Raw genomic sequence first — 10000 nt, forward strand, 5'->3', positions numbered from 1 at the left:
CTCTTACCTTTTCCTCATCCTTCTCCATATCCTTTTAATAACCTAGTTTCCTCCCTCTTTCCTCCGTCTCTCCTCCTCCTCCTCGTCCTCCTCCTCCTCTTCTTCTTTGCCTTTTTGCCTTTTTAATATACTAAATCCTGTTTGTCCTCCTCTCCTACCATTTTATCATCTCCCTTCTCTTTGTCCTCCTCCTCAGCGTCCTCCTCCTCTTCCTCTTCCTCCTCCTCCTCCCTGCACTCCGTCCCATGATGTATTAGAGCAGTTAATCTTGCCACTACACCGTTCTCAGTCAATCGAAAGGTGTCGTTTCAGGCTTCCCCTTTGTCGCTAATTTATTACTAATGCGTCGATCTTGGGGGTAAAAAGTGATGATTTATTTTGCATTCTGGTCTGTATCTCTTCATTGGCGCGGTGACTGGTGGCGCTGCAAAGGGTGTGCGTTTTCTGAGGTTCACGGAGGTTTGGGTAGACTTAAGTGTTTTCGTGTTGTGTTTTCTGTGGGTTTTCATTTGTTTTTCTTTTTCTTTTTTAGTGTTTATCTTGCGGTTTTTTTTATTTATTTATTTTTTTTGGTTTATTTTCATTTCTCTTCCAAAAATTACCTTACTTGTTTGTTTTGCGTAAGGCAGACTAGAATATAATCATGAACTGCGTCTTTTCTGTTGGTTTTAGTCTTTTCTTCAGGTTTTTTATTTATTTTTTTGGTCTGTTTTGTGTTTATCCTCATTTCTCTTAAAAAAAATAACTCTTACTTGTTTATTCTGTGTAATATAGACTTAAATATAATCATGTACTGTATCTTTTATGTAGGTTTTTGTTTGTTTTTAGTCTTTTCTTTGGAGTTTTATTGATTTTTTTTTTGTTTACTTTGCGTTTATTCTCATCTCTCTTAAAAAAAATAACCTTACTTGCTTATTCTATGTAAAACGGACAAAAATATAATCATGTACTGCATTTTTTCTGTAAGTTTTCGTTTATTTTTTGTCTATTTTTGCATTTATTCACTATTTTTCTTCCCAATTAACCTTATCTGTTTTGATTATCTTGTGTAATGTAGCTCGACTAAAATAGATGCGTCTACTGCGTCTTGCTTGTAGGTTTTCATATATTTTATTTTATCTTGAGTTTAAATTCATCCTTCACTTGAGTCAATACAATAATATAAATAAAATATCTAAATATACTACCCACGTGCACGCAGCCTTGAATAAGTAACCGAAAGCAAACACACACACACACACACAAACACACACACACACACACACACACACACACACAACACACACACACACACAACGAAAAATGTCGGTAACAAATAAGATATATAGAAACACTTCGTTATCTGTGTAAAGTAAATATTCAAAAGACATTAAAAACTTCACCCACTCTCTCTCTCTCTCTCTCTCTCTCTCTCTCTCTCTCTCTCTCTCTCTCTCTCTCTCTCTCTCTCGGTAATGGTGCACGTATACCCTTCACCCTCATCACACTGAAACACACAGTTCACGGGCCAGTCACCTCAAGCACCATAACACGACGCTGCAAGAGCCAGCCAGCTCACCCACGCCTCGTACACACAAACACTTTACTCTTTCGCCACGACTATTTTCCAAGGCCACAGAGATGATTAGCCGGGTTCTCACAAGTGTTTCCCTCGTTAATAATGTAGACACCTTGTTAATCTATCACTAGAACCGTAAAAATACCCATAAAAACCAGTGAAATTTATTAAAAAGGTTATGCTCTCTCACCACGGCTATTTTTTCAAGGCCACGAGTATTTCCTCCTGTTAATAATGCAGATATCTTACTAATCTGCCACTAGACCCGTAAACACACCATTAAAAATCCATGAAACATCAACTACCGCCTTTGGAAAGTAGTGGAGGTGCAGAGCGGAAGTGTTTCAGAATATGGGCGCCTTGCATAACACGAGCGTCTCATCTCCAGGGAGCCTTTTGCGTGTCAGCCAGCGAGTCACTTCCACTGCCTTCCTTCCCCGCCACTTTTACATTATTTTTTTTAAGAGAATTACACGAAAGAGGCTGAATTGCGTGTCTGTCAATCTGTCAGTTCTGCTTGTCTCATTTTTCACGAATTACATGTCTGTCTGTCTATCTATCCGTCTGTCTGTCTGTCTGTCTGTCTCACTTTTCACGTCAAGATCAAGTTACATTTACAAAAGAGATTGGAAGATGTTGATTCTCAGAGTTGTAGATGATTTGAAGACTCGGTAATCAGTAGTAGTAGTAGTAGTAGTAGTAGTAGTAGTAGTAGTAGTAGTAGTAGTAGTAGTAGTAGTAGTAGAAGTAGTAGTAGTAGTAGTAGTAATTGTTAGTTAGTGCCGAGTCAAGAGGAAGATTTAAAAAGATTAGATGGATTTATAGATAGGGATGAGAGACGAGTGTAATCAAGACTGCCACGTGTAATCCTGTTGGTTTTTTGCAGCTTCCGTTGTCTTCTTACACTGTTACCAACGACGCCAGATCAGTGAGGGATGAAAGTAAGAACACTCAACGCAAAATGGTGGATAATCCTATGAATTTATGAATAGGGATGAGACGTGTGTAATTAAGGAAGAGCCGTGTGTAGGTGTAAATTTCTTGTAGCCTCCCCTGTGTTCTTATATGAGAAAACTATGGAAGAAGACTCATGAAAATTAACAAAAATAGTAAAGAAATCAAGAATCAAGAAGGAAGGTTTGGTTAGATAAAAAATGAGGAACATGAACTTTGAATATATGAATGATGATGTCTTTTGCTACTAAATTGTTTGTTTTTGTGATCATTAACTTGTTAAATGAAGAGGCGAGGTTTGGTTACAGAAAAAAAGTAAATATTAAAATTTTGCCTTGAATGTATGAATGAAGATGTTTGTTGTTACTGTGTGTGTGTGTGTGTGTGTGTGTGTGTGTGTGTGTGTGTGTGTGTGTGTGTGTGTGTGTGTGTGTGTGTGTGTGTGTGTGTGTGTGTGTGTGTGTGGTGTGTGTGTGTGTTTATCCTATCTACACTTGGTTATTTGCATAGTTACAAGATAGTGCCAAGCTTGTACTAACCTGCCTTTCCATTTCAAATCATGCTTATTTACTTTGCACCTTTGCATACTCTTTCCACACAACACCTCTTTGGTCTGTGTGTGTGTGTGTGTGTGTGTGTGTGTGTGTGTGTGTGTGTGTGTGTGTGTGACCTTACAAAGTGTATAATGAAGCACCCAAAGCAGAATAGAATACCTCTTAAAAAACCCAACCTACTTTTTAATTACACACACTTGTCAAGGCCTATGCAGAGTAATGGTGGCCAGGCAGGGAGGGATTGGGTAGAGGAGATGGCCAGGCAGGGAGGGGCGTAGGAGAAGTGAGGCAGTCTAGCAGGGGAGGTGGGGAAGAGAGGGATGGCCAGCAACGTGACAAATATATACAGTAGGTAAAATTTAATTAAAACTACCTTCACACAGGCTCACCATAATGAAAAGAGAGAGAGAGAGAGAGAGAGAGAGAGAGAGAGAGAGAGAGAGAGAGAGAGAGAGAGAGAGAGAGAGAGAGAGAGAGAGAGAGAGAGAGAGAGAGAGAGAGAGAGAGAGAGAGAGAGAGAGAGAGAGAGAGAGAGAGAGAGAGAGAGAGTCATTTGTCCTGGGTTAGTTCATGGACAACCTCTGCATCTCATTAAAAAAATAATAAGGATTTACACTGCTGCATATAGTGTGAAGGGATAAAATAACAAAGGACTCCCTTGCTCACAGAAAACGTGTACCTTCCAAGCAAAACAAACACAACCTGAGAACATAATCAACAGCCCAGACAAAAAAAAATTTAATTAAAGAGCTGAAAAGTTAGAATTTCTTTAGTCTTCCATAAGTTATTGATCTTTTTGTATTGAATGGTGTTGGTTTTACCCTCATATTCAGCTTTATTAATGGGAACACATGAGACAGACACACAGACGGACACTGACAAAATTCCTTTAAATATAGTCTTTCTTACTGATAACTTTTGATACTTGAAAAAAATTTGAATTACCTTAGTTTTCCATAAGTTATTGATTTCTTCTTGCAATTGAGATGGTGTTGTTTTTACCCTCAAATTCAGCTTTATCAATGGGAAAACATGAGACAGACAGATGGACACTAGCAAAATTCCTTTAAATATAGTCTTTCTTACTGATAACTTTTGACAGAGTTGAAGAGTCAGAATTTCTTTAGTCCTTCATAAGTTATTGATCTTTTTGCATTGAATGGTGTTGGTTTTATCCTCAAATTCAGCCTCATTGATAGGAAGACATGAGACAGGCAGACAGACACTGATAGACAGACAAAATGACACTAACAGGTGGACAGACACTGACATACAGACAAAGTGACACTAACAGGCAGCCAGACAGACAAAGACCACACTAATTACAATATGAATGGGAAAAAAAGGAGAAAGAGAATGAGAAAGAGACTGAATAAATAAGAATAAGGGGAGGGAGGATAACAGATCATTACACCACATTACTGCAATAACCTCTAAATTTTTTCCTCCTTTTCTTTCTGCCCATTGTAACCTAAATAGCAACACTAACATAAAAAAAAAAAAAAAAACACACAGAAAGCAGAAAATTTACTTCCTTTGTTAACACCCTGACAACCCTTCATTAACACACACACACACACACACACACACACACACACACACACACACACACACACACACACACACACACACACACACAGCTCATCACTACTAATTAAGATGAGATAAAGCTAAGGTAAATTACAAGCAGTCCTGTGAAATACGTGGCCACATTTCACCTGCCCCTGATCCCTCTGTACTGGCCACACAGGTGTAATTAAGTCATTCCTTATGTTCACCTTCACTCGCTGGAAAAAATTGCAACACGGATGGAAAAAAAAAAAGTGAATGGATGGGTGAAATTTATCATATGGGGGAATAGCCATAGGAAGGCAACTGATAATCAAGAAAGAGTGAGGGAGATAAAGAAAAGCGAGTAATGATTAAATGAAGGCACCTGATAATCAAGAAAGAGTGAGGGAGATAAAGAAAAGCGAGTAATGATTAAATGAAGGCACCTGATAATTAAGAGAAAAATTGAGGGGAGATAAAGAAAAGTTAGTAATGATTAAATGAAGACACTTGAATATTGAGGAAAAACAAGTGACGGAAGCAAGGGAAAAGAGTATAATTAAATAAAGGTACCAGATGATTAAGAGAAAATCAGAGGGGACAAGGAAAAGATAAGATGAAATAAAACCACTAGTAATAATTATCAGGGAATTTAAACATATGTCAGTCAGGAAACGGAGATGGCACTGTTTTCCCACAATGATTTGTCAGCATTCATTAATTCTGTCAGTTATTAAAGGAGATGGGTGTCTTGATGTCAGGTATTGAAGAGATGACAGTCTTCCATAAGTCAGGTGTTAAAGAGAGGTCTGCCAAGAAACTGATGTGCCATTGTGCTCCTCTTCATATTTGACTGTCCATGTCAAGCATCACTAGTTTTAGAGTTATTATAAAGATTATTTACAGTGTGTTCTAATTGCTGGTACTATTCTTAAGCTTCCGTGTTCTTTAGGTCTTAAAAGTATTCACTCATAATTAAACATGTGGTGTGTTTCTATCAATATTTTGTTTTCATATCAATATATATATATAGATCAAGTATCAGCAGTGTTAATACGTATCGTTCATAATTTTGCATATTACATTTATTTAATATATGTTCTTCCTGATTCATTACTTCAGTATCAAAGTTATCACAACATATTTGTTAAAGAAACAATAACTAATAGAATAATAACAATAATAGTAATAATAATAATAATAATAATAATAATAATAATAATAATAATAATAATAATAATAATAATAATAATAATAACAATAATAATAATGATAATAATAATAAAAATAAAATAACAATGATAATAATAATAATAATAATAATAATAATAATAATAATAATAATAATAATAATAATAATAATAATAATAATGACACACTCTTTATACTGTTCATAATAAACACAACAGTAAAAACCTGTATATCAAATGACAAGGAAAGAACAGCAGCAACAATAGAATAAATAATGATAATAAAGATATTTCTCTAATTTCAGCACGGCAACAGGTAAAGACTCCCAAGGCTAATGACAGTGAACAGAACAGACAACAAATACTCACTCACATTAACAGTGGACTTCATTTCCTCTTGTTTTTCCTCTTCATCACTCACTTCCTTCTTTTCTTTTTTCACATACTCAACACTAACACACCTGGAAATACAGAAACATTTAAATTAGCAAACCAGCATATGTATGAAAGCACCTTCCAGCATTGTAATCTATTATCCTTATAAAACCTAAATGAAACTTGTTATATTGTGATCCTAACTTTATTTAAAAAGCAAGTATATGTATTAATACAATCTATTCTTTTCAAAACATTACATGAACAAAACTTACTATAAACAACCGTATTATAAATCTTCATCATACTACCTTAGTGTATAACAATTCCTCTATTTTAGTACTAAACATCTTCTGCCTAATTACATATTAAACTTTATACCATATATTGTATTAAGATTTTTCAATTCCACCTGCTTTTATCAATACATCACGAGTTCCCCAAAATAACAGTACTATTTTTCACCAGTAGAGTAAAATCCCTCTTATCCGGCATCAACAGGACCGCCGACATGCCGGATACTTGAATATTGCCGGATACTTGAATAGAAGTGAAATTATGTCCACAATCACCACCCTACACTCACGCATCTTACCATAACAAAGATCAGCTGATCTTAATCAGCAGCTGATCTGATCAGCTGCTTAAGTGTAAGCACAACACGCTTCCTCTTTTCTACAACTTTAGGCATGATGAAGGCGTCAGGTGATAAACAGTGCACACGTGGGACTGAGTCACTGAGTAAACACAGTGCAGTGGGCCGCAGGTGGCGCAAAGCAGTGTGCTCTGGTGGCGAGGGGACAAAGTATGCCTCGCGCGGGAATTTTAATCGATTTTATGAGTACACATTGATTTTTTATTGATTTTAAGGCTCGGGGAAAAAATGTGCCAGATACTTGAAGCTGCCGGATACTCGAATGCCAGATGAGAGGGATTTTACTGTACTATTTTTCACCAGTATCTAAAACACTTAAACATTTCCCTTATAAAAAAAAAAAAAATCCACTGAAGGGTATATAACAACCATTTACCCTTGCAGCTTTAATCCTTCCCCGTATGTATCTCCTTATATCACCTATGTACCTTAATTCCTTCCTTGTATCTATCTATAACAACCTAGTACCCCATAGACTTCCTTACCCTTGTCTTCACCAGCCTTGTACCTTATATAATTGTACCTCTCTATATCAGTCTTGTATCCTATATTCTTCCTCATATCTATAGTACTTCAATAAATTAAACTTACACCCTTTATTCTCCCTTGTATCTACTTCAGTATATCAAACATGTACACTATACTTTTCTTTATTCTTGTATCAATCTTATATGCTGTATGTCCTTACTTGTACCTATCTGTATACCTTGCCTCACTGCAGGAATAAAATAAAGAGCAAGTTTCAGTCCCTCCACTCAGTCCATTTTAGCAACTTGTGTGATGGCCAGGATGTACAGTTCCAATATTATTCCAACTTATTTCCCTATATCAACATTACCCCATATGTTTCCTTGTACTACGATATATCAACCATGAAAACATTGGTATACATAAGACTGGCATAAATTCTTCTTGTGCAAAATTTAGAAATCTTTGTAGTAAAAAGTGCAGGAATATTAGGTCAACAATCCAAAAAAAGATAATGATAGAATCGAGACACAGCATGAACAAGTGTTGCAGTGTTGAAAAGTGTTAGGCCAGGGAAAACCAGAGGAGTAAACAATGTGCCAAGACACTAAACTATTGTACCAAACAGTCACTCCTCACTGTGCAAATATTTTAGGGATCACTACATCAGGACATTAATTGTGTAAAAATAGCATTACACAGCACAACCTTGCTTAACCTAACCTAAACTGCCCAAACACCTCACTAAACTTAATTTCCATGACCAAACTCAATATACTAAATACTAAAACTGAATGAAATCCAAACCACTGAATCACAAGTGCACCTCTACTCAAACAGTTCATCTCCTAACCCATCTCCTGTCCTGCTAACCTCACCCACTAAGAACTGCTTTGCTTAGATACTGTATACATATGTGGAAAACTTATCGGATTAAAACTCAGCTATCTAAGTTTCTAATTTGTCCAAACCAGTCTCTCATCTAATGACAAGTAGGACACATCATACAGCCCAACATATTGTACATGACCTAATCCAACTTTGTGAACCTGAGAGATGCAAATGAAGTAATAAATGCAATGTGTGTAATAAGTAAAATAAAAATAACTTTCAAATAACATTCTACAGCTACAATAAAAAAAAAAGCGAAAAAAAACAAATCCACAAAACAGTCAAAGGAATTTAAACACAGGGATTTTTTAGAGAGACTGTCAGAATGTAATGAATAAAAGGCTTGACCAGGTTTGTGCAGCACTGTGGGCACATAATCTACTTACACGAATAAAGAGCAAGACTGAATAAAAAGGAACACTGCACAGAAATTTCCGAGGCACTAAAACATGCAAGTATAATCCTTTCCGCACACCAACACTGTCCTTTTAATTAAACACCAACAAATTTTTTATCATCCACCATCACTTTCCATATTCTAGTGCAGTTCTGGGACAAAATTATGAAGATATGGAGTCTCTTCCTTACTCGTACATTAATCATATACCTTATTCATAAATTTAATTGATTATAATCTTGCCCAACCAGACAATCTTCCATTGCCTAAATTAATTTTGAACCTGACCTATCATGGCCTCACCTAACTTACAAAAAAGTTTGCATCTCCTTAATAATATCCAGTAAATATGTGTAAAAATATGGGAAGTCCAAGAGAAATTGCAGAGGCAGTAATGCAGCAAATATAACCCCTTCCAGGAACTATCCCTTGATGCACCAACAAAAATTCACCTCTTTAAACTTTCTGCATTCTGGTGCTTTTTCCACATCTATCACTTTCCTCACATTCCACCTTCCAGAAATTGCCGTTTTATGCATCAACAAATTTCTCAGAAAGTCTCAGGGATTATGGTTCCGTTGTTCATTTTCCGCAACTGGTAAAGATTATTATTCCAATGGTTTTCACATTAAATATTCAAAGCTAGCTAGTTTTCTTACCACACAATAGCCTGGAGATAAGAACAGCAGGCAGGTAACAGGTGCACTGATAACCTTAAGGGATCAGCGTCTATAGGGTTGACTGATATAAAGTTATCTCTACGCTGCACAAACATTCCGTAAGTGCTCTGGGGAAATCTCTTAAGAAATTCCTCAAAACTGCGATACTTAGGGATGTGGCCAACTTCTCAGGTTAATAAGCTTTGTCTACTTCGCAGCAAATTCCTACATTTGATAAGGCATGACTGCTGGAAGAGAGTGGCGGAGACACCGACTTATTTACAGTTGTCCCCACATCCGCTACCACCACTACCACTTCCCGCCTGGCCCGCCTCCTGGAAACTGTCCCCAAGCACACCACGACATTTCCCTCCACCACCCTCATTTTCCGCATTCTCGAGCTGCTCAATATCACCCGGGGCTGGATAAACACAGGAGGCACCAACTGCCGCCATGCCAAAGCCCCGCAAAGCCTCACCTCACCATAAAACAGTCCCTCTCCCCCCGCGGCAGCTCCACGTGCGCGCCGCGGGATGTAAACAAGAAAGCGGCGTCAAGCGTTTGCGGCAACTTGACTTCACGATCCAGATTTCATGATTATAGCCCGGCATATCACTTCCCTTGACATTTATCTATTTGCACTCCTTCGCTATGAGCCCTTTACGGTTTTACGGCTGAGTATAGTAGGTTTTCTTAAGGCATGAGGAATAATTTAGTGTGTGATGAGAGGCTTGGATGTGGAGTGTGG

General features: G+C 37.1%; 1 protein-coding gene and 1 long non-coding RNA gene across 7 annotated transcripts in view; one reads left to right on the forward strand and one right to left on the reverse strand.

Moving 5' to 3' along the window:
- Positions 1-10000, forward strand: part of LOC135089301 (calcitonin gene-related peptide type 1 receptor-like) — a 236893-nt gene that overhangs the window by 149720 nt on the left and 77173 nt on the right. The gene's annotated exons all lie outside the window — the stretch shown is intronic.
- LOC135089302 (uncharacterized) overlaps positions 1-10000 on the reverse strand; it is a 122743-nt gene that overhangs the window by 112412 nt on the left and 331 nt on the right. The window contains exons 1-2 of the long non-coding RNA XR_010261447.1: positions 9731-10000; positions 6181-6268 (exon numbers count right to left, since the gene is read on the reverse strand). The exon at positions 9731-10000 is cut by the window's right edge and continues 331 nt beyond it. This is a non-coding gene — a long non-coding RNA (uncharacterized LOC135089302). The remainder of the gene's footprint in view (positions 1-6180; positions 6269-9730) is intronic.

This window comes from Scylla paramamosain, chromosome 32 (assembly GCF_035594125.1).
Source record: "Scylla paramamosain isolate STU-SP2022 chromosome 32, ASM3559412v1, whole genome shotgun sequence".
Lineage (NCBI taxonomy): Eukaryota > Metazoa > Arthropoda > Malacostraca > Decapoda > Portunidae > Scylla > Scylla paramamosain.